This window comes from Lithobates pipiens, unplaced genomic scaffold (assembly GCF_037356315.1).
Source record: "Lithobates pipiens isolate NorthernLeopardFrog02 unplaced genomic scaffold, aLitPip1_a1.2 Scaffold_23, whole genome shotgun sequence".
NCBI lineage: Eukaryota > Metazoa > Chordata > Amphibia > Anura > Ranidae > Lithobates > Lithobates pipiens.
Window position 1 is genome coordinate 142143771 of NW_027507785.1, and position 19053 is coordinate 142162823.

The window sequence follows — 19053 nt, forward strand, 5'->3', positions numbered from 1 at the left end:
TGGTCACCTTGGTAAACAAACAAAACAAAAACAAGTCAACGCCAACAACATAAAAAGAAGCCTACAGCACCTAGTATTCCCAGGTTGTCTCCAATCCAGGTACTAGCAAGGCCCAACGCTGTTTAGCCTCTGAGATCAGAGGAGATCGGGCGCTTTCAGGGTTATGTGCCCATATGCAATCTCTTTGGGCACTCTCAACCCTCTTGACAAATGCCAAGATAGTCACCTTGAGATACAAGCGAAAAAAGACAGGTCAATGTCAACAACATAAAAAGAAGAATACGGCACCTAGTATTCCAACGCCATCTCCCATCCAGGTACTAACTAGGCCCAACCCTTCTTAGCCTCAGAGATAAGAAGAGCTAGGGCTTTTTCAGGGTGATGCTGCTGTAAGCGATCTCTTTGGGCACCTCTCAACCCTCTTGACAAATGCCAAGATGGTCACCTTGGGAAACAAGCGGAAAAAAACAAACGAATCAACGCCAACAACATAAAAAGAAGCCTACAATAACTGGTATTCCCAGGTGGTCTCCCATCCAGGTACTAACCAGGCCTGACTATTCTTAGCCTCCAAGATCAGACAAGATTGGGTGCTTTCAGAGTGATGTGGCCATAGGCAATCTCTTCAGGCACCCTCAACCCTCTTGACAAACACCAAGATGGTGACCTTGGGAAACAAGCTAAAAAAAACAGGTCAACGCCAACAACATAAAAAGAAGCCTACGACACCTGGTATTCCCAGGCGGTCTCCCATCCACGTACTAACAAGGCCTGACTCTTCTTAGCCTCCAACATCAAATGAGATCGGGTGCTTTCAGGGTGATGTGCCCGTAGGCAATCCCTTCAGGCACTTTCAACCCTCTTGACAAACGCCAAGATGGTCACCTTGGGAATCAAGAAACAACTTAAAAAAAAAGCCTATGGCATTGAGAAATCCCAGGCGGTCTCCCATCCAGGTACTAACCAGGTCCCAACCCTACTTAGCCTCTGAGATCAAATGAGATTGGGCTCTTTCAGGGTGATGCAGCCATAGTAGATTTTTTTCAGGCACGCTCAACCCTCTTGACAAACGCCAAGATGGTCACCTTGGGAAGCAAACAAAAAATCAAGTCAACGCCAACAACATAAAAAGAAGCCTACAGCACCTAGTATTCCCAGGCGGTCTCCCATCCAGGTATTAACAAGGCACGACCCTTTCTAGCCTCTGAGATCAGAGGAGATTGGGTGCTTTCAGGGTGATGTGCCCATAGGCAATCTCTTTGGGCACTCTCATCCCTCTTGAAAAATGCCAAGATAGTCACCCTGGGAAACAAGCGAAAAAAAACTGGTCAACGCCAACAACATGAAAAGAAGAATACGGCACCTGGTATTCCAAGGCCGTCTCCCATTCAAGTACTAACTAGGCCCAACCCTTCTTAGCCTCTGAGATCAGAAGAGATAGGGTGCTTTCAGGGTGGTGCTGCTGTAAGCGATCTCTTTAAGCACTCTCTACCCTCTTGACAAATGCCAAGATGATCACTTTGGGAAACAAGCGAAAAAAAACAGGTCAACACCAACAACATAAAAAGAAGCCTGCGGCATCTGGAAAACCCAGGCGGTCTCCCATCCAGGTACAAACCAGGCCCAACCCTGCTTAGCCTCTGAGACCAGACGAGATTGGGTGCTTTAAGGGTGTTGCGGCCGTAGGCAATTTCTTTGTGCACTCTCAACCCTCTTGACAAATGGCAAGATGGTCACCTTGGGAAAAAAGGGAAAAAACACAGGTCAACGCCGACAACATAATGAGAAGCCTACAGCACCTGGTATTCCCAGGCTGTCTCCCGTCCAGGTACTAACCAGGCCCATCGCTGCTTAGCCTCCAAGATCAGATGAGATTGGGCTCTCTCAGGGTGATTTGGCCGTAGGCACTCTCTTTGGGCACTCTGAAGCCTCTTGACAAAGGCCAAGATGCTCACCTTGGGAAAAAAGCTAAAAAAAACAGGTCAAAGCCAACAACATAAAAAGAAGTCTACGGCATCCGGTATTCCCAGGCGATCTCCCAATCAAGACACTAACCAGGCCAGATCCTTCTATGGCACCTGGTCTTCCCAGGCAGTCTCCCATCCAGGTACTAACCAGGCCTGACACTGCTTAGCCTCTGAAATCAGACGAGATCAGGTGCTTTCAGGGTGATGTGGCCGTAAGCATTCTCTTCAAGACACGCCCAACCCTCTTGACAAACGCCAAGATGGTCGCCTTCAGAAACAAGCGAAAAAAACAGGTCAAAGCCAACAACATAAAAAGAAGCCTATGGCACCTGGTATTCCCAGGCGGTCTCCCATCCAGCTACTAACCAGGCCTGACACTGTTTAGCCTCCGAGATCAGACGAGATTGGACGCTTTCAGGGTGATGGGGCCGTAGGTGATCTCTTCGGGCACTCTCAACCCTCTTGACAAATGCCAAGATGGTCACCTTGGGAAACAAGTGAAAAAAAAAAAACAGGTCAAGGCCAATAACATAAAAAGAAGCCTACGGCACCTGTTATTCCCAGACGTTCTCCTATCCTGGTATTAACCAGGCCCAACACTGCTTAGCCTCCGAGATCAGACAAGATCGGGTGTTTTCAGGGTGATGGGGCCGTAGGTGATCTCTTTAGGCACTCTCGACCCTCTTTTTAAAAGCCAAGATGGTCACCTTGGGAAACAAGCGAAAATAAACAGGTCAACACCAACAACATAAAAAGAAGCCTACGGCACCTGGTATTCACAGATGGTCTCCCATACAGGTATTAACCAGGCCGTACACTGCTAGGCCTCTGAGATCAGATGAGATTGTGCGCTTTCAGGGTGATGTGGCCATAGGTGTTCTATTCAGACACTCTCAACCCTCTTGACAAATGCCAAGATGGTCATCTTGGGAAAAAAGTGAAAAAAAAACAGGTCAACGCCAACAACATAGACCCTGGCGGTCTCCCATCTGACTCTGACCCTGACCCTGCTTAGCCTCTGAGATCGGGCGCTTTCAGGGTGATGTGGCCTTAGGCGAACGCTTTGGGACATACTCAAAACTCTTGACAGATGCTAAAATGGTCACCTTGGGAAACAAGCGAAAAAAAAACAGGTCAAAGCCAACAATATAAAAAGATTCCTACGGCACCTGTAATTAGGTACTATCCAGACCGGACCCTGCTTAGCCTCCGAGATCAGATGAGATCGGGCGCTTTCAGGGTGATGTGGCCGTAGGAGATTTCTTCGGGCTCTCTCAGCCCTCTTGACAAATGCCAAGATGGTCACCTTGGGAAACAAGCGGAAAAAAAAAACATGTCAACGCCAACAGCATAAAAAGAAGCCTTCGGCACCTGGTATTCCCAGTCGGTCTCCCATCCAGTTACTAATCAGGCCCGACAATGCTTAACCTCCGAGATCAGACAAGATCGGGCACTTTCAGGGTGATTTGGCCGTAGGCACTTTCTTTGGGCACTCTCACCCTCTTGACAAACGCCAAGATGGTCATCTTGGGAAACAAGTGAAAAAAAACAGGTCAACGCCAACAACATAAAAAATAGAATTTTTATATACAGCTTACCTGTAAAATCCTTTTCTTGAGAGTACATCACGGGACACAGGAGCTTCATTACATAGTGGGTTATATAGGCACCTCTGGTGATTGGACACTGGTTAACCCCCAATTAAGGAGAATTCCTCCCCTATATAACCCCTCACATATGGGAGGCACCTCAGTTTTGTAGCAAAGCAATAGGAAACCATGTAAAACCCAAGAGGGGTGGGAGCCCTGTGTCCCGTGATGTACTTTCAAGAAAAGGATTTTACAGGTAAGCTGTGTATAAAAATCCTATTTTCTTGATCATACATCAGGGGACACAGGAGCTTCATTACATAGTGGGATGTCCCAAAGCAATGCTCAGATTGAGGGGAGGGAGACACAGATCATAATATATAGACCGCCAAGGACCGGAGGACCTAAACTGCAGCCTGCAGTACACTGCGCCCAAAGGCGATATCCTCTTGCCCTCTGACATCCACCTGATAGAATCTGGTGAATATGTGGACTGATGACCAAGTTGCAGCCTTACAGATCTGAGCCAGGGAGGCCTGGTGATGCACTGCCCAAGAAGCACTTACAACCCTAGTTGAGTGCGCTTTCACTTGAAAAGGAGGGATCTTCCCTTTAACACTATAGGCCTGAGAAATAATCTGTCTAATCCACCATGAGAGAGTGGATTTTGATGCCACCTGACCCTTCCTAGGGCCTTCCGGCAAAATAAATAAGCAATCAGTTTTCCTTATCTGTGCAGTTGCCTGAAGATAGATACTGATTGCCCTTACCACATCCAAAGTGTGCAAAGATTCTTCTTCTGCAGACTGTGGGTCCGGAAAAAAGGATGGTAGGCTTACATCTTGATTCAAATGGAATCCTGAAACCACCTAAGGCAGAAAGGACCTGTTGGGACGCATTACCACCAGGTCCTTATGAATAATTAGATACGGTTCTTTACTGGAGAGAGCTGCTAGTTCTGACACTCTTCTAGCCGTGGATATGGCTACCAAGAAAACCAATTTTTTAGTCAAAAGAACTAACGAAGCCTGATGCAAAGGTTCAAAAGGTTGCCCCTGCAAAGCTGAGAGAACCAAATTCAGATCCCATGGGCATATCGGAGGTTTGACTGGCGGTCTTATCCGCATAGCCCCCTGGATGAAAGCCCGCACCAGGGAATGTGATGCAAGTGGTTTCTGAAAAAACACTGACAAGGCCGAAATATGCACCTTGATAGTGCTTACGGCCAAATTCATTTCTAGGCCTGACTGGAGGAAGGCCAAGATCCTGCTAATGACATACTTTCTAGGATGACATTCCCTGAGTTCACAACAGGAAACATATGCCCTCCAGATTTTGTAGTAAATAAGCCTGGAGGCCGGCTTTCTGGCATTGACCAGAGTAGAAAGGACTGGGCCCGAAAGCCCACGGTCTCTCAGAATGTGGGTCTCAGCAGCCAAACCGTCAAATTCAGACTGTGTAAAGCAGCATGGTAAATTGGACCCTGTGAGAGCAGATCTGGCCGGAGAGGGAGGATCCACGGCCTGCCTACTGCCAACTTCATGATCTCTGCGTACCACGGTCGCCTGGGCCAAGCCGGGGCTACCAAAAGAAGCAACTTTGTTTCCCTCTAGACTCTTCCCAGGAACCGCGACAGAAGCGGGCACGGGGGGAAGGCATAAATCAAATTGTACTGATCCCAGGGAACTGTCAGAGCATCCGACCCCTGAGCGAGTGTATCTCTTGTCCTTGACACAAATTTGTCCAGTTTTCTGTTGAACCTGGACGCAAACAGATCTACGTCTGGAGTACCCCACCTGCGACATATGTTCCAAAACACGTCGGGGTGCAGAGCCCATTCTCCTAGGCACAACTGCTGGCGGCGCAGAAAATCTGTCTGCCAATTTTCCACTCCTGGAATGAAGACTGCAGAAAGGCATGGAACATGCCTTTCTGCCCAGACAAGTATACGATTCACCTCTTTTTGCGCAACCAGACTTCTGGTACCGCCCTGGTGATTGATATAGGCCACTGCTGTGGCATTGTCGGACTGAACCCGAACAGGTCTGAAAGACCAGTTTATGAGAGCCATATAAACTGCCCGGATCTCCAAGACATTTATGGGCAATAGCTTCTCGATCGCAGACCATTTCCACTGCGAGCACGTCTCCTCCAACACTGCTCCCCAGCCTGTCAGGCTGCCATTTGTCATAATAATCTTCCATGGAAGAGGAAGAAAAGTTTTGCCTTTCAGCAAATTCTCGGTTTGTAACGAGACTCTTAGACTCGTTAGACGAGACTCTTGCGTGTCCCTGGGGATAGACGCATAGGAAGATCCAAGGACTGGGGCTTCCTGTTTCAAGCCGCAAGGATGAATCTTTGCAGAGGCCTTGAGTGGAACTGGGCGAATGGAACGGTCTCGAAGGAGGCGACCATTTTCCCAAAGAGTCTCATGCACAACCGAATGGGGGAAGATCTTCTGCCCAGAATTAGACGCACCAGATCCCCAATGGCCAAGGCTTTTGGCCTTGGTAGAAACACCTTGCCCTGAGCAGTGTCGATAACCATACCCAGGTATTCCAACCTGGTAGCAGGCTGTAGGGACGACTTTTCTAGGTTTATAATCCAACCTAGGCGTTCCAGCTGTTCTAGCGTTCTGGTAACACTGTGGTTCAGGAGCGCTACTGTTTTCTCTATGAGAAGCAAATCGTCTAGATAAGCCATGACGGCTATACCCTGAGCTCTTAGGTTTGCTAAGAGAGGGTCCAGAATCTTTGTGAAGACTCGAGGGGCCGTAGCTAGCCCGAACGGCAAGGCCACAAATTGAAAATGGCGCCGCTCTACCGCAAACCTTAGATTCTTTTGGTGTGCGGGAAAAATTGGCACATGGAGATATGCATCCTTGATGTCTATTGATGCCATAAACTCTCCCCCTTGCAGGGAAGAGACCACAGTGCGAATTGACTGTATTCAGAAGGACCGGATGCGTAAAAAACGGTTCAGATCCTTCAGATCCAGGATAGGTCTGACACTTCCATTTGGCTTTGGAACGGTGAAGAGATTCGAGTAAAACCCTGAACCCTGTTCTTTTGGGTCCACTTCTACTATCACCCCCTGGGATAGTAAGTGATCTAAGGCCAGAAATAGCGGTCTTTGCTTTACTGGGTCTCTGGGGATCCTTGACCTTAGAAAGCGAGAAGGTGGAATCTCCTGAAACTCCAGCTTGTAGCCCAGAGATACCGAAGAGACCACCCACTCATCCCGGATCTCTTCCCGCCAGGCTTCTGCAAACTGCAAGAGCCTTCCCCCCACTTGGCCGAGCGGGGGCGCTCCTTCACAAGGAAGCTTTCGGGCTCTGCTTGGCAGGCTTTCGCCCTCAGGATTTCTTCTGCCCCTGGGCCCGGCCTTGAGCCTTTCCTGTAGAGGGGGGTTGAGAAGGCCGTCGCCACTGCTTAGAGCTTGATGCTCCGGGAGAGAGAGAACGCCTAAATGATGGACGTTTGCTCCTTTTGACTGGAAGGAGAGTAGATTTACCCCCTGAAATTTTTTGGACGAATTTGTCTAATTCTTCTACAAACAAACGTTCCCCTTTAAACGGGAACCCAATCAAATGCTTCTTGCATGATAGCTCAGCTTGCCCAATTCTTTAGCCATAGGGCCCTTCGCATGTGTACCAACAGGAGAGACAAACGAGATGCTTGTTGGACAGAATCCGAAATCGCATCAATCAGGAAACACAGAATTTGAGGTATTTCTGCATAATTCTCCACTTCCTCACTGGGAAGGAGGCCAAGCATCTGCTTAACCTGTTCCTTGAGGAACTGACACAACCCCACAGCTGCGACTGTAAGTTGCACTACAGTGCCAGTCATGGAAAAGGAGGCTTTTTTTTTTTGTAAAATCTTTATTTTGAGATATTTTGACATTGAAACACACTTAAGTATACATTAGACAGGTGTGTCAGGACCAAACAAAGAACAAATAAACTGTAGGAAACAATGACACCCATAAAAACTGACCCAGTGGCCAAGAGTTGGCGGCTCAAACCAGACACATGAATTAGGCAAACGGGTGGAGATGAACGTCTGGAGTGTCTTCTAGCTCATACACATCAAGTCCGGCCTCCGTGGGCTAGGGCCCCGCTCCAAGGTGCCTCTGAGCGGAAAGGAGAGGACGGGCCGGAGCCCAGTCCCCCACCTCCCGTCATACAAAAGGCCGGGGAGGCATGGGACCACCCCCAGGGGCCGCCCAGGAGAGGGGGGCACAATCACCTCCAGCAACCTCTCCCGAGCGTCCCCCGGGGGTAGGACAGGCCCACAGCAACCCCCCCGCCCAGGAGGGACGTCCCAGCATGGACCCCTCCGGACAGAGGGATTCCCCCCGTCAGCCAAACAAAGTGGCCGCAGGGCCAGCCAGCCCACAGGAAGCCTAACGCACCACCACAGCTCAATGCCATGTAGGTCAATAAAAGGCAACATCTTATAGTGTGGAATACAGAGAAAGAAGGTAAAAAAGAACAGTAGGAAGGGTGAGAGAGAGGCAAGAAGGGGTAGAGAGGGGATTGGGGGATAGGGTAAGGGAGGAGGGTGGAGCCTACTTGACATCCCTGCGAAGTGCAGCGGTCCAGCACCAGGCGAGTCTCAGCAGCAAAGTCGTCTCTCCGTCCATGGGGCAAGAAGGTGAAAAACAGCCACTAGGTGGGAACATCATTGTGTGTGCGGGATCTCAAAGAGGGTTCCGCTAGCTCCAGTAGAGCCAAGTCCAGACTGGAGGTAGCGTATATAGTTTCGGACATGTAGACTGTCCATGATTGCCATATGCTGTCACACTTAGCCCGTGTACCCCTACAGGTTGCCACCCAATATTCCGCTTCTCTGATGTCATTCACTTTTTTGACCCAGTCCTCCACTGTGGGAGTCCTAGTTTGTTTCCAGTAAATCGGTATAAGACGTCTGGCCGCGTTCAACAGATGCGGCAGAGGGCTTTTTTTGTATCTACCAATCGGGATCGGAGGAATGTGCAAAAGATAGTTGGCCGGAGACAGTGGCACATCAAGATGCAAAACTGCCTCTATGCGGGATCGGATGTCCTCCCAGAATGGCTTGATTCGTGGGCAATCCCACCAAATATGAAGGAGGGTGCCCAATTGGCCACATTCCCTCCAGCACCGGTCCGATACCGAAGGGTAGATACGTGCTAAGTCTGCCGGCACTCTGTACCAGCGAGACAGTACTTTAAAATTAGTTTCTTGGGTTTTGGACTCCATGGAGCTAGCGTACGTGAGTTTGTAGAGGTGGGACAGTTGGGCCGCGGAAAAGTCAAGTTGTAGCTCCCTCTCCCAGACCCGTATGTATGTCGGTCTAGCGACCTCGGTAACACAGCCCAGCAAGTGATATAATTCGGAGATCAGGTGGGGAGTGGGTTCATCTGCTACAAAAAAACGCTCAAATGGTGTAAGGAGCGCTTCGTCCCTGATTAAGTGGCCATGGGCTTCAAAAAAGTGGTGCAATTGCCTGTATCGCCAAAAATTCATAGCTGTCTGCGTATGCCCGGTCTGCAGGGATTCATAGCTGACCATTTGGCCACCGCTGAGAAACTGTCCACAACTGGCATTCCCGTCAGCTGCCCAGGGGACAAAAAAGGCCCTCCGCTCCCCTGGCGGGAACCATAGGAACCCTCCCAGCGGGGCAAGCGGAGAAACAGGGGGGGATAGGCCCAGCGTCTTGTTCAGTTTGTCCCAAATCAAAAGAGACTGTACAGTGAGCGGGGAGACATCCACCGATAACCCCCTATATTCCGGGGACAACCAGGGCGCATAAGCCAAATCTCTCCCAGCTAGCCATTTTTCCAGAGAGACCCACACTTTTGACTTAGTATGAAATTTCCAATTAAGTATCCTCTGTAGAACAATAGCCCTGTGGTACCTCTGGATATCCGGAACCCCCAGACCCCCCGTCAGCTTCGAGCGTTTCAGCAAGGCCATGGCTATTCTAGGTTTCTTTGTGTTCCACACAAATGTCGACAGAATGCTATTCAATTGGGTAAAAAACAGTTTAGGGAGGGAGATGGGTATCATTTGTAAAAAGAATAATACTCGGGGCAGGATATTCATTTTAATAATATTAATGCGGCCGAACCACGTAAAAGCGGTTTTGGTCCACTGCAACAAATCCGCCTTGATCGCATGTAATAAGGGGGGGAAATTAGCGGCATATAAGGCATCAAAGCAGTTGGTCAACTGGATGCCCAGGTATTTAATAGAAGACGTGGCCCAGGTAAAGGGGAATGCTAATTGCAGGTGGTCCGCTTGAGGCGGGGCGAGGTGAATAGGCAAAATCTCCGATTTGGAAAGGTTTATCTTGAAATTGGATAACTCACCAAAAGTCCTCAGCTCCTTCAACAGAACCGGCAACTAGATCAGGGGTTCAGAGAGATAAAGGAGCACATCGTCCGCATACGCCGACAGTTTGTGCTCCGTCATCCCAACCTTCAGGCCTCTAATGTCTGCGTTCGCCCTCACCCTGCAGAGCAGTGGTTCCAGTACCAAGGCAAAAAGGAGAGGAGACAGTGGACACCCCTGTCTCGTGCCGTTTCGAATCGGGAACCGGGAGGAAAGCACCCCATTCACCTTCACCTGTGCACACGGAGTGGAGTACAAGGCCATAATCGAGGACATCATACGCGTCCCCAACCCCTGAGCCTCCAGTACCGCCCATAAGTACCCCCAGTCGACGCGGTCAAACGCCTTTTCGGCGTCCATCAAAAGGACGATACAAGGTTTAGGATCAGGACTGTTACGTGCCCAATGAATGAGTTGGATTGCCCTGATGGAGTTATCTCTCGCCTCCCTGCCACGAATAAACCCTGCTTGGTCTGGGTGGATAATTTGGGGCATAAGACTCCCAAGTCTGTTTGCCAGGACTTTTGCTAGAATCTTAATATCGACGTTAAGAAGGGAAATCGGTCGATAGCTCTGGGGGACGGTAGGATCTTTGCCCTCTTTTGGCAGCACCGTAATGTGTGCCAACAGTGCTTCGGTTGGGATAGGCTTCACCTCCGCGATGGAATTAAAGTAGGTGCACATATGTGGCGTTAAGAGGGGCAGGAAGATCTTATAGTAGGAACCCGAAAAACCATCCGATCCCGGGCTCTTGCCCTTGGGCAGGGATTTCACCGTTAGCACAATTTCCTCCGGTGAAATTGGCCGCTCCAAGTCGGCACATTGTTCCGCCGTAAGTGTAGGGACTCTCGCCGACGCTAAAAATTCTTGAATGGCAGCAGACTTGGGAGGCTGAGCGTGTGCGGGCGAGGCCGGGGAAAGGTTATAAAGTTGGGCGTAAAATTCCTGGAACCCCGAGGCAATCTTGTTGGATTGGACCCAAACGGCACCCGAGGGGGAACGGAGCTTCTGTACATAAGCTTGAGCATGTTTTTTTGCGAAGGGCCCTGGCCAGCATACGGCCGCATTTGTTTCCATGTTCATAGTACCTGTGTGAAAGATGCCTGGCCTGCCTACACGTGTGGCGATCTAATAAACGTAAAAACAGGTCACGCAATTCAAAAAGCTTCTGCTTAGCCTCTGGGCTCCCCCCCTGCTTATGGGAGAGTTCTGCCGCCTGTAAGGCGGCCAGAACCCTGTTGAAATCCTCTTGACGTGCTTTCTTGATTTGGGAACCCAATGATATCAGTTCCCCTCTAATCACGGCTTTGTGCCCCTCCCAAAGCACACCCGCACTTATCTCATCCGAGGCGTTTTCCCTAAAATAGTGGGAGATGGTCTCCGACACCTTGGCAACCGCAGCAGAGTCATCCAAGAGATTTTCGTTCAGTCTCCACGTCCAGGCCCTGTGGGGACCAGATGGTAATTGAATGGTCACGCCAACCGGTGCATGGTCCGAAAGGGTGATGCTGCCAATGGATGCCGTCTGCAGAAGCTCAAGCGTGGGACGGTCAACATAGACATGGTCTATGCGCGTGTATACGTCATGGACGGACGAGTAATAGCTAAAGTCTCGTCCCGAGGGATGCAAAATCCTCCAGATATCAAGTAAAAGGTGTGCCTGCAGTGATTTGCGAAAGTGTTTGAAAAAGGCATGGGAGTGTGAGGGTCGGGTGCTCGAAGTGTCGAGCAGATGGTCCGGGCAGACATTAAAGTCCCCGCCTAAAATTAAATACCCGGCTTTAAAGTCTGTCAATAGGTCAAGGGTAGCGTCCAGGAAGGTAAGCTGATCAGAGTTGGGGGCGTATAAGGAGGCGAATGTGTACATACACCCAGCTATGGTGCCCTTTAGGAAAACAAATCAGCCCTGAGGGTCAATTTTGCTATCCACTGGCTGAAAAGGGCACGTCTTATGGAACGCTATGGCAGTCCCTCTGGACTTGGCCTTAGGAGATGTACTGTGAAACCACTGATTAAACATATGGGTGGGCAACCTGGGTAGGGAATGGCTGGTGAAATGTGTTTCCTGCAGGAAGACCACTTGGGCCTTCAACTTTTTAAGTTCCCACCACAATTTGTTCCTCTTCCCCGGAGAGCAGAGACCCCGTAAATTGTAGGAAATTACCTGGAGTGTAGACATGGGAGAGTTGGAGGGTGGAGGACTGGGCAAGCGTCCCAACCCGCCTGGTGTAAGGACCGCAGCAACAGCAGGCTCCTAGGAAAAGGGGGGAGTGAAAAAAGAGGGAGAAGAAAAGGGGAGAGATAGGGAGATAAAAAACACAAAAAAATAGTACAAAAATACCAACAACATAAAAACAAAACAGCTACATCAAAATTAGACAATGCAGCAGTTTGGGGGGAGATGGGACCCACCCCACTATCCGGGGGGGCTCCTAGCCCCCTCCTAAAGTCCCAACAGGGAACTAAACCCATGGATGGATGGCCTATGTGGGGAACGTAAACCAAAACAAGGGGGAAAAGGAAGGTCCCCGCCCCGCCCACCACATCTGAGAGCAGAATAGCCTCAATTCGGGAGAAAAACCGATCCAAAAAAGCAACAAAAGTAAAAAATAAAAGAGGAGGAAAAAAGGGGTGAAGCCCAGTGTGGGCTGATTGCATTCGGGGACGTGGAGTCTGGCCGATCCCTGGCAGAGGCCCCCCCGCCACGGTAGCCGCACAGCAAACTGCAGACCGCGGAGGGGGGGGGGGGTCACGGAGGTAGCTACGATGGCAAAAGAAAAGGGGGAAATAAAAACAGAAACCAAAACACATTAAAAAAAAACCCTCCCCCCACCCCTGGTGCCCCGCAAAGGGAAGAAAAAGGGGGCGCCGTGGCAGACCACCTTCCAACATTGGGAATGTAAACATTCTCCGCCCTGTAGGCCTAATCTGATAGTCAAACAGTAACAAGGGCTGGAGAGAAGTCACCAAAAATTCTTGCGGCCACGGCAGCCACAGTCTTCGGCCGCATAGGGCACATCCAGGTCCCTGGAAAACCCGGGGGGGGGGGGTACAGGGTCAAAACATCCCATTTACAATTCCCGTGGGGGGAGGCCCAGACACCAGCAATCATAGTAGAAAAAGTCCGCAATCAGCCGTCTATCACACAGCCCAGGCTCGGTATCAGTCTCGGGTGGTAGAAGGAACCACTGAAGAGTTGCGGGTTGAACTATGTCTGTCCTACCGTCGATGCTTGCGTGTGACTGTAGACCATCTGTGAGGAAGGGGGGGGACAAGCAAGTCGCTCGGGGGTCCTCTACAATCCAGAAAGTCCACGGGATTCAGCCCCAGAGAGGATAGAAAATGTGGAAGATCGTCTTTTGTGCGCAGGGTCACCTGCCTGCCATCCTTAAGCACATGCAGAGAGAAGGGGAAGCCCCAGCGGTAGGACAGTCCTGCAGCCTGGAGCACAGAAAGGAGCGGGCGAAGGGCTCTCCGCCGCATGAGGGTGCGCCGCGAGAGATCCTGATAGAAAGTCAGTCGAGCACCATCAAAATCATAAAAGGGCTTACCCCGCACTTTTTTCATAATCCGGTCCTTGATAGTATATTTGTGAAGTTTACAGATTATATCCCTGGGATTGTCAGAGTCTTGAGACGGGGGGCGCAGTGCTCTGTGGGCTCGGTCTATTTCAATAGGAGCAGTGGCTGGGACTCCCAATATGTCCCTAAAGATATCAGTCAGAGTGGGGACAATATCCCTGGGTCCAGTAGCCTCCGGGAGCCCCCTGATCCTGATATTGGCCCTCCTGCTGCGGTTTTCAACATCATCCAATTGCCCCAGCAGTACCTCAAGCTGATGGTCTTGTGTTTGGCACCTAGATTGCAGCAGAGCAATAGCGGGGAGAGTCTCCTCTAGTTTTTCCTCCAGGGCCTCCACTCTGTGACCCAGATGTGTAGTATCAGCTTTAAGCTGGGCAATATCAGCGGTGAAAGCCTTCTCCACTCTGCTAGTGAACTTTTCTAGGTCCTCTCTGGTGGGGAGAGACATAATATGGCGGCGTATTGTGTCATCTCCCATGAGGTCTGAGACCTCTGAGCGGCCATCCAGGGACCCGGGGGATGCAGGGGGGGCCGAATCGCTTACCGATCCTGGGGAGGGCACCGGAGAAGCCAGGGGAGACGGTCCGGTTGACTGGGAAAGCGTCGCTGTAGCAGGCTGTGAGGATTTCCCAGCTTTCTGAAGTTTCCCGGTCGATATTGGGTCCATCGCGGCCCTGTCTGTGGGGGCCCGGGAAGAACTGATCCAGCTGTCCCTGCCGCTTCTTGTTACCCTGCGGCGGTCGGAAAGACTGCCGGGATCGTTGGGACATTGAGCCCGGTGATGTGGATCGGATTTCCCCGCTGAGGGCAGCTGATATGTGCGGCGATGGAGCGGAGCTGAGGTGAAGCACTTCCTCACTCCTCCATGGTCAGGACACGCCCCCCCAAAAGGAGGCTTTTAATAATGTTTCCAGCTTCTTATCAGTTGGATCTTTAAATACCTGAGCATTATCCAAAGGACAGGTCAGATTTCTATTCACGCAAGAAACAGCCGCATCGACAGATGGGACCCCCCATTTCTTGGTGAAACTTTCCTCCAGAGGATAAAGCATAGAAAACCTTTTAGGAGGAGCAAACAGTTTATCGGGATGTACCCAATCCTCATACAACAATTTATCCATTAAGGGATTAATTGGAAAGGAAAAAGCAGGTTGTGGGATTTTCCTGACTCCCAGGGAAGAAACAGAGGACGTAGCGATCTCAGCAGCAGGCATTCTGAATGTGGTACGCACCAATTCAGTATAATACTGCACCTGTTTTCTGAGCGCCTGGGAGGAGGGGACTCTCTCCTCTTCCTCTGATTCATCCGACTGCTCAAGATACTTGTCCCAAGATAGGGATCTCTCCTCATTGTCAGAAGTGTCATCTGAAAGAGGAATCTCAGCAGAGGGAGGGGATCTACCCCTTTTCCTGCTTTCTTTCAGGGAAGCTGAAATAAAATTCATGATTCTCCCTTCAAAACCTTCCAATGTAGCCCTAAGGGAGTCCTCAGTGATGTATACCGGGGCTGAAATATCAGGAGAGGCTGCAAATCCTGACAGGGGCACTGACTCATCCTATGAGGCTGACTCCAGTCTTGCAGGGGGGGGATGGTAACCTACAGGCATTTTTAGAACCCCTAGACCTAGGCGGTGACTTACCAGTGTCCTTGTTATCTCCCCCTGAGACCCTCTTACAAGGAGACATAGTCCTAAGCTACAAAGCAGAGGTACTAGTACAAAGTGCAATCACTGTTGTGCTTAAAGTCTCACAATAAATATATATGCTTAAACTGCACAACCTGATGCTGAGTAGGTTTGTCTTAGGTTTGCCTGGATCCAATCCCTTGGGATGCTTACTGCCCACAGCTCCTGTGTCTCCACTTACAGCCCCCTGACGCTCTGGGCTGTAAAACTGCGCAGTACAGCGCCGTGCACACCGAACGACACGGCTCGCAAACACACTCCCGCCTCCTCCATTAGCACGGAAGCGTGCTTGGTGTGCGTGCACGAGGACTGCCGGTATCCAGGGGGGAAGGGAATTGCCATCGGAGCTGTCTGGGACCCCCAGACTACGTATTACATTCATTGTGGCTGAGATTGCAGTGGAGACATGAGTCATCTGGGAGAACCAGGCTTCACTGAGCGTGTGTATCTGAAAGGCATGTAAGTATGCATCAGGCTGCTCTTACTCCCCCTAGTGGTGGAAACCAAGTAAGACATACAACTACTCAATGAAGAAATCCATAATATAATTTATACAGGATTAACTTCCCTTACCTGTCCTCGCCGCAGGAATTGCTGAAAACAGACAGATTCCAGCCTTCACCCATCACGGCGGGCAGAGTTGTGCCAACCTTCAGGTTTTTTTTGGGGTTCCTTCTCAGAAGAACCTCCTACCTGGACCTTGTAAAAGACTCTGCCAGAAACTTTTGTGCCACTATGTAAATAGTACAGTAAGTCTGGTTTTCCCAGAGCCCAGTCTTCCAATAGGAGAGGACTTACAGGCAAAACCTCGTTTCTTCCATCCAGTTACTAATCAGGCCCGACAATGCTTAACCTCCGAGATCAGACAAGATCGGGCACTTTCAAGGGGATGGGGCCATAGGCGATCTCTTTGGGCACTCTCAACCATCTTGACAAACGCCAACATGGTGATCTTGGGAAACAAGCTAAAAAAAACAAGTCAATGCCAACATTGGAGGCTAAGCAGGGTTGGGCAATCAGTTTACTTGCCTGAAATAGGCATCTCAGAACTGCCATCTGGCTGCTTCCCGGGTTTCCAACTCCTTCAACTAATCCCAGGAGACAATACTTCGCCTCCATCCTGGTGGAGGTTCCAAACACCCGATCAATGGTTCCTGTCACCTCCGTCCAGTAGCAGATCAACTTCGGGCATCTCCAAAACATGTGCATCATGTCTCCCCCCATGTTCCCGCACCGGGGGCAACTTGCGTCCGGCCGTTCGGCCAAATTGAAAAAGTTTACGAGGAGCATAATAAGTTCTATATAATAAGAACAGATGTGACATCCTCTGAGAGGAGAGCCACAATTGACCACAGGCAGTATTCCTGTGGCCAATTATAGCTCAAGGGGGTTTAGTACACACCCCACACTATATAAGGCAGCCAGCGCAGCGGCCTTGTATAGTGTGTTGCGGCGGTCAGGGAAAGAGGACGATAGGCAGGGACAGTGTCTTTACTGCTTGGGAACCTAGCACTGTTACAGTGGGTGTTATGTGCCTCCCGCACAGTACACACCTGAAGCTACCCTTTATTACTGGTGTTCAATTTTTGCAATACAGGCATCGGCAGTGCAGAAGTTAGAGTGGGTGTTGTGTGCCTCCTGCACAGTATACACCTGAAGATACCCCTTATTGCTGGTGTTCTGTTTCTGTAATGCAGGAACCTAGCACTGTTACAGTGGGTGTTGTGTGCCTCCCACGCTTGTCCTTATTTTCGGCAGCTGGACGTGTTGAGCCACATCATGGCTTGGTCGGATGTGAAAGACCAAGCCCTCCTAATGCTCCTCATCCTCTCTCACCCAGGCTCAGGGTACTAGCCTGTGTTCTGTATACACTAGGCTTTCTTCTGTATACCCTATCCTCTCTTTATACTCTAGCCTGTCGTTTATGTACACTAGACTCTTTGTTTACCTCATAAATGGCAGTGTATATAGAAGGAAGGCTAGTTTATACAGAGAGGCTAAGGTATACAGAAGGTAGGCTAGAGAATAAAGAAGACAGGCTAGTGTATACAGGACACATGCTAATGTATAGAGAAAACAGGCTTGGTTATAGAGAGAGACTGAGACTATTATATTCAGAAGAAAAGCTAGTGTATAGAGAGAGGCAGGCTGGGGTATACAGAGAGGCTAGTGAATACAGATAGGGTGATGTGTACAGAAATGCTAGTGTATACTGAGAGGCTAGAGTATACAGTTATTCTGGGGTATACAGAGACTAGTTTAAAGAGAGGCTAGTGTATACAGAATACAGACTCGTGTATGCAGATAGGCTTGAGTATACAGAGATGCTAGAGTAAACAGTGAGGCTGGGGTACACAGAAAGGCTAGTTTAAAGAGAGGCTAGTATATACAAAGATATTAGTGTATAGAGAGAGTCGAGTGTATACAGATAGGACAGTGCATATAGAGAGACTAGTGTATACAGAAGACAGGCTTGGGTATACATCCAAGCTGACAGTGTATACAGAAGCCTGGGTAGTGTATACAGAGAATCTAGTGGATACAGAAGACAGGCTGGTGTATTCTAGCTAGTTTTTAAAGTCTAGTGTATACAGAAGACAGGCTGTGGTATACAGAGGGTTTAGTGTATTCAGAGAGTCTGGTGTATAGAGATGCAAGGGTGTACAGAGAAGCTAGTATATATAGAAGACTACAGCATACAGAAGAAAGGCTAGTGAATACAGAATAAAGGCTGGCTTCTACGGAGAGGCTAGTGTATGCAGAACACTATCTAGGGTATAAAGAGAGGCTAGATTATACAGAGAGGCTAGTGCATACAGTGAAGCTATTTTATATAGAAGCCTGGTTAGTGTATACAGAGAAGCTAGTGTGTACAGAAGAAAGGCTAGACAGGCTATAAAGAGAGACAAGTGATTACAGAGGACAGTTTGGGGTATAGAAAGATGCTAGTTTATACAGAGAGGGCATACAGAAGACAGAAGACGGGCTAGTGTATTCAGAACATAGGCTAGGTATTCAGAGAGTCTAGTGTATACAGTCGGCGAGTGTATAAATAAGACTGGCTAGTTTACACAGTGTTTACAGAGATGCAAGGGTGTACAGAGAAGCTGGTATATAAAGAAGACTACAGCATACAGAAGAAAGGCTAGTGAATACAGAATACAGACTCGTGCATGCAGATAGGCTTGAGTATACAGAGATGCTAGAGTAAACAGTGAGGCTGGGGTACACAGAGAGGCTAGTTTAAAGAGAGGCTAGTATATACAAAGATGTTAGTGTATATAGAGAGATTCGTGTATAGAGAGAGTCGAGTGTATACAGAAAGGACAGTGCATATACAGAAGACAGGCTTGGGTATACATCAAAGCTGACAGTGTATACAGAAGACTGGGTAGTGTATACAGAGTGTCTAGTGGGTACAGAAGACAGGCTGGTGTATTCTAGCTATTTTTTACAGTCTAGTGTATACAGAAGACAGGATGTGGTATACAGAGGGTTTAGTGTATTCAGAGAGTGTGGTGTATACAGTCGGCGAGTGTATACATAAGACTGGCTAGTTTACACAGTGTTTATAGAGATGCAAGGGTGTACAGAGAAGCTAGTATATATAGAAGACTACAGCATACAGAAGAAAGGCTAGTGAATACAGAATAAAGGCTAGATTATACAGAGAGGCTAGTGCATACAGTGAAGCTATTTTATATAGAAGCCTGTTTAGTGTATACAGAGAAGCTAGTGTGTACAGATGAAAGGCTAGACAGGCTATAAAGAGAGACAGGTGTTTACAGAGGACAGTTTGGGGTATAGAGAGATGCTAGTTTATACAGAGAGACTAATGTATACAGAAGACAG

The 19053-nt window shown here is 49.2% G+C and overlaps 7 pseudogenes; all 7 read right to left on the reverse strand.

Moving 5' to 3' along the window:
• Positions 1–499: 499 nt before the first annotated feature.
• Positions 500–618, reverse strand: LOC143928905 (5S ribosomal RNA; annotated as a pseudogene).
• A 99-nt stretch (positions 619–717) lies between these two features.
• Positions 718–836, reverse strand: LOC143929109 (5S ribosomal RNA; annotated as a pseudogene).
• Positions 837–1787: 951 nt separating this feature from the next.
• LOC143928509 (5S ribosomal RNA) lies at positions 1788–1906 on the reverse strand (annotated as a pseudogene).
• Positions 1907–2066: 160 nt separating this feature from the next.
• LOC143928797 (5S ribosomal RNA) lies at positions 2067–2185 on the reverse strand (annotated as a pseudogene).
• A 99-nt stretch (positions 2186–2284) lies between these two features.
• On the reverse strand, positions 2285–2403 carry LOC143928972 (5S ribosomal RNA; annotated as a pseudogene).
• Positions 2404–2506: 103 nt separating this feature from the next.
• On the reverse strand, positions 2507–2625 carry LOC143928845 (5S ribosomal RNA; annotated as a pseudogene).
• A 701-nt stretch (positions 2626–3326) lies between these two features.
• Positions 3327–3445, reverse strand: LOC143928760 (5S ribosomal RNA; annotated as a pseudogene).
• Positions 3446–19053: the final 15608 nt, after the last annotated feature.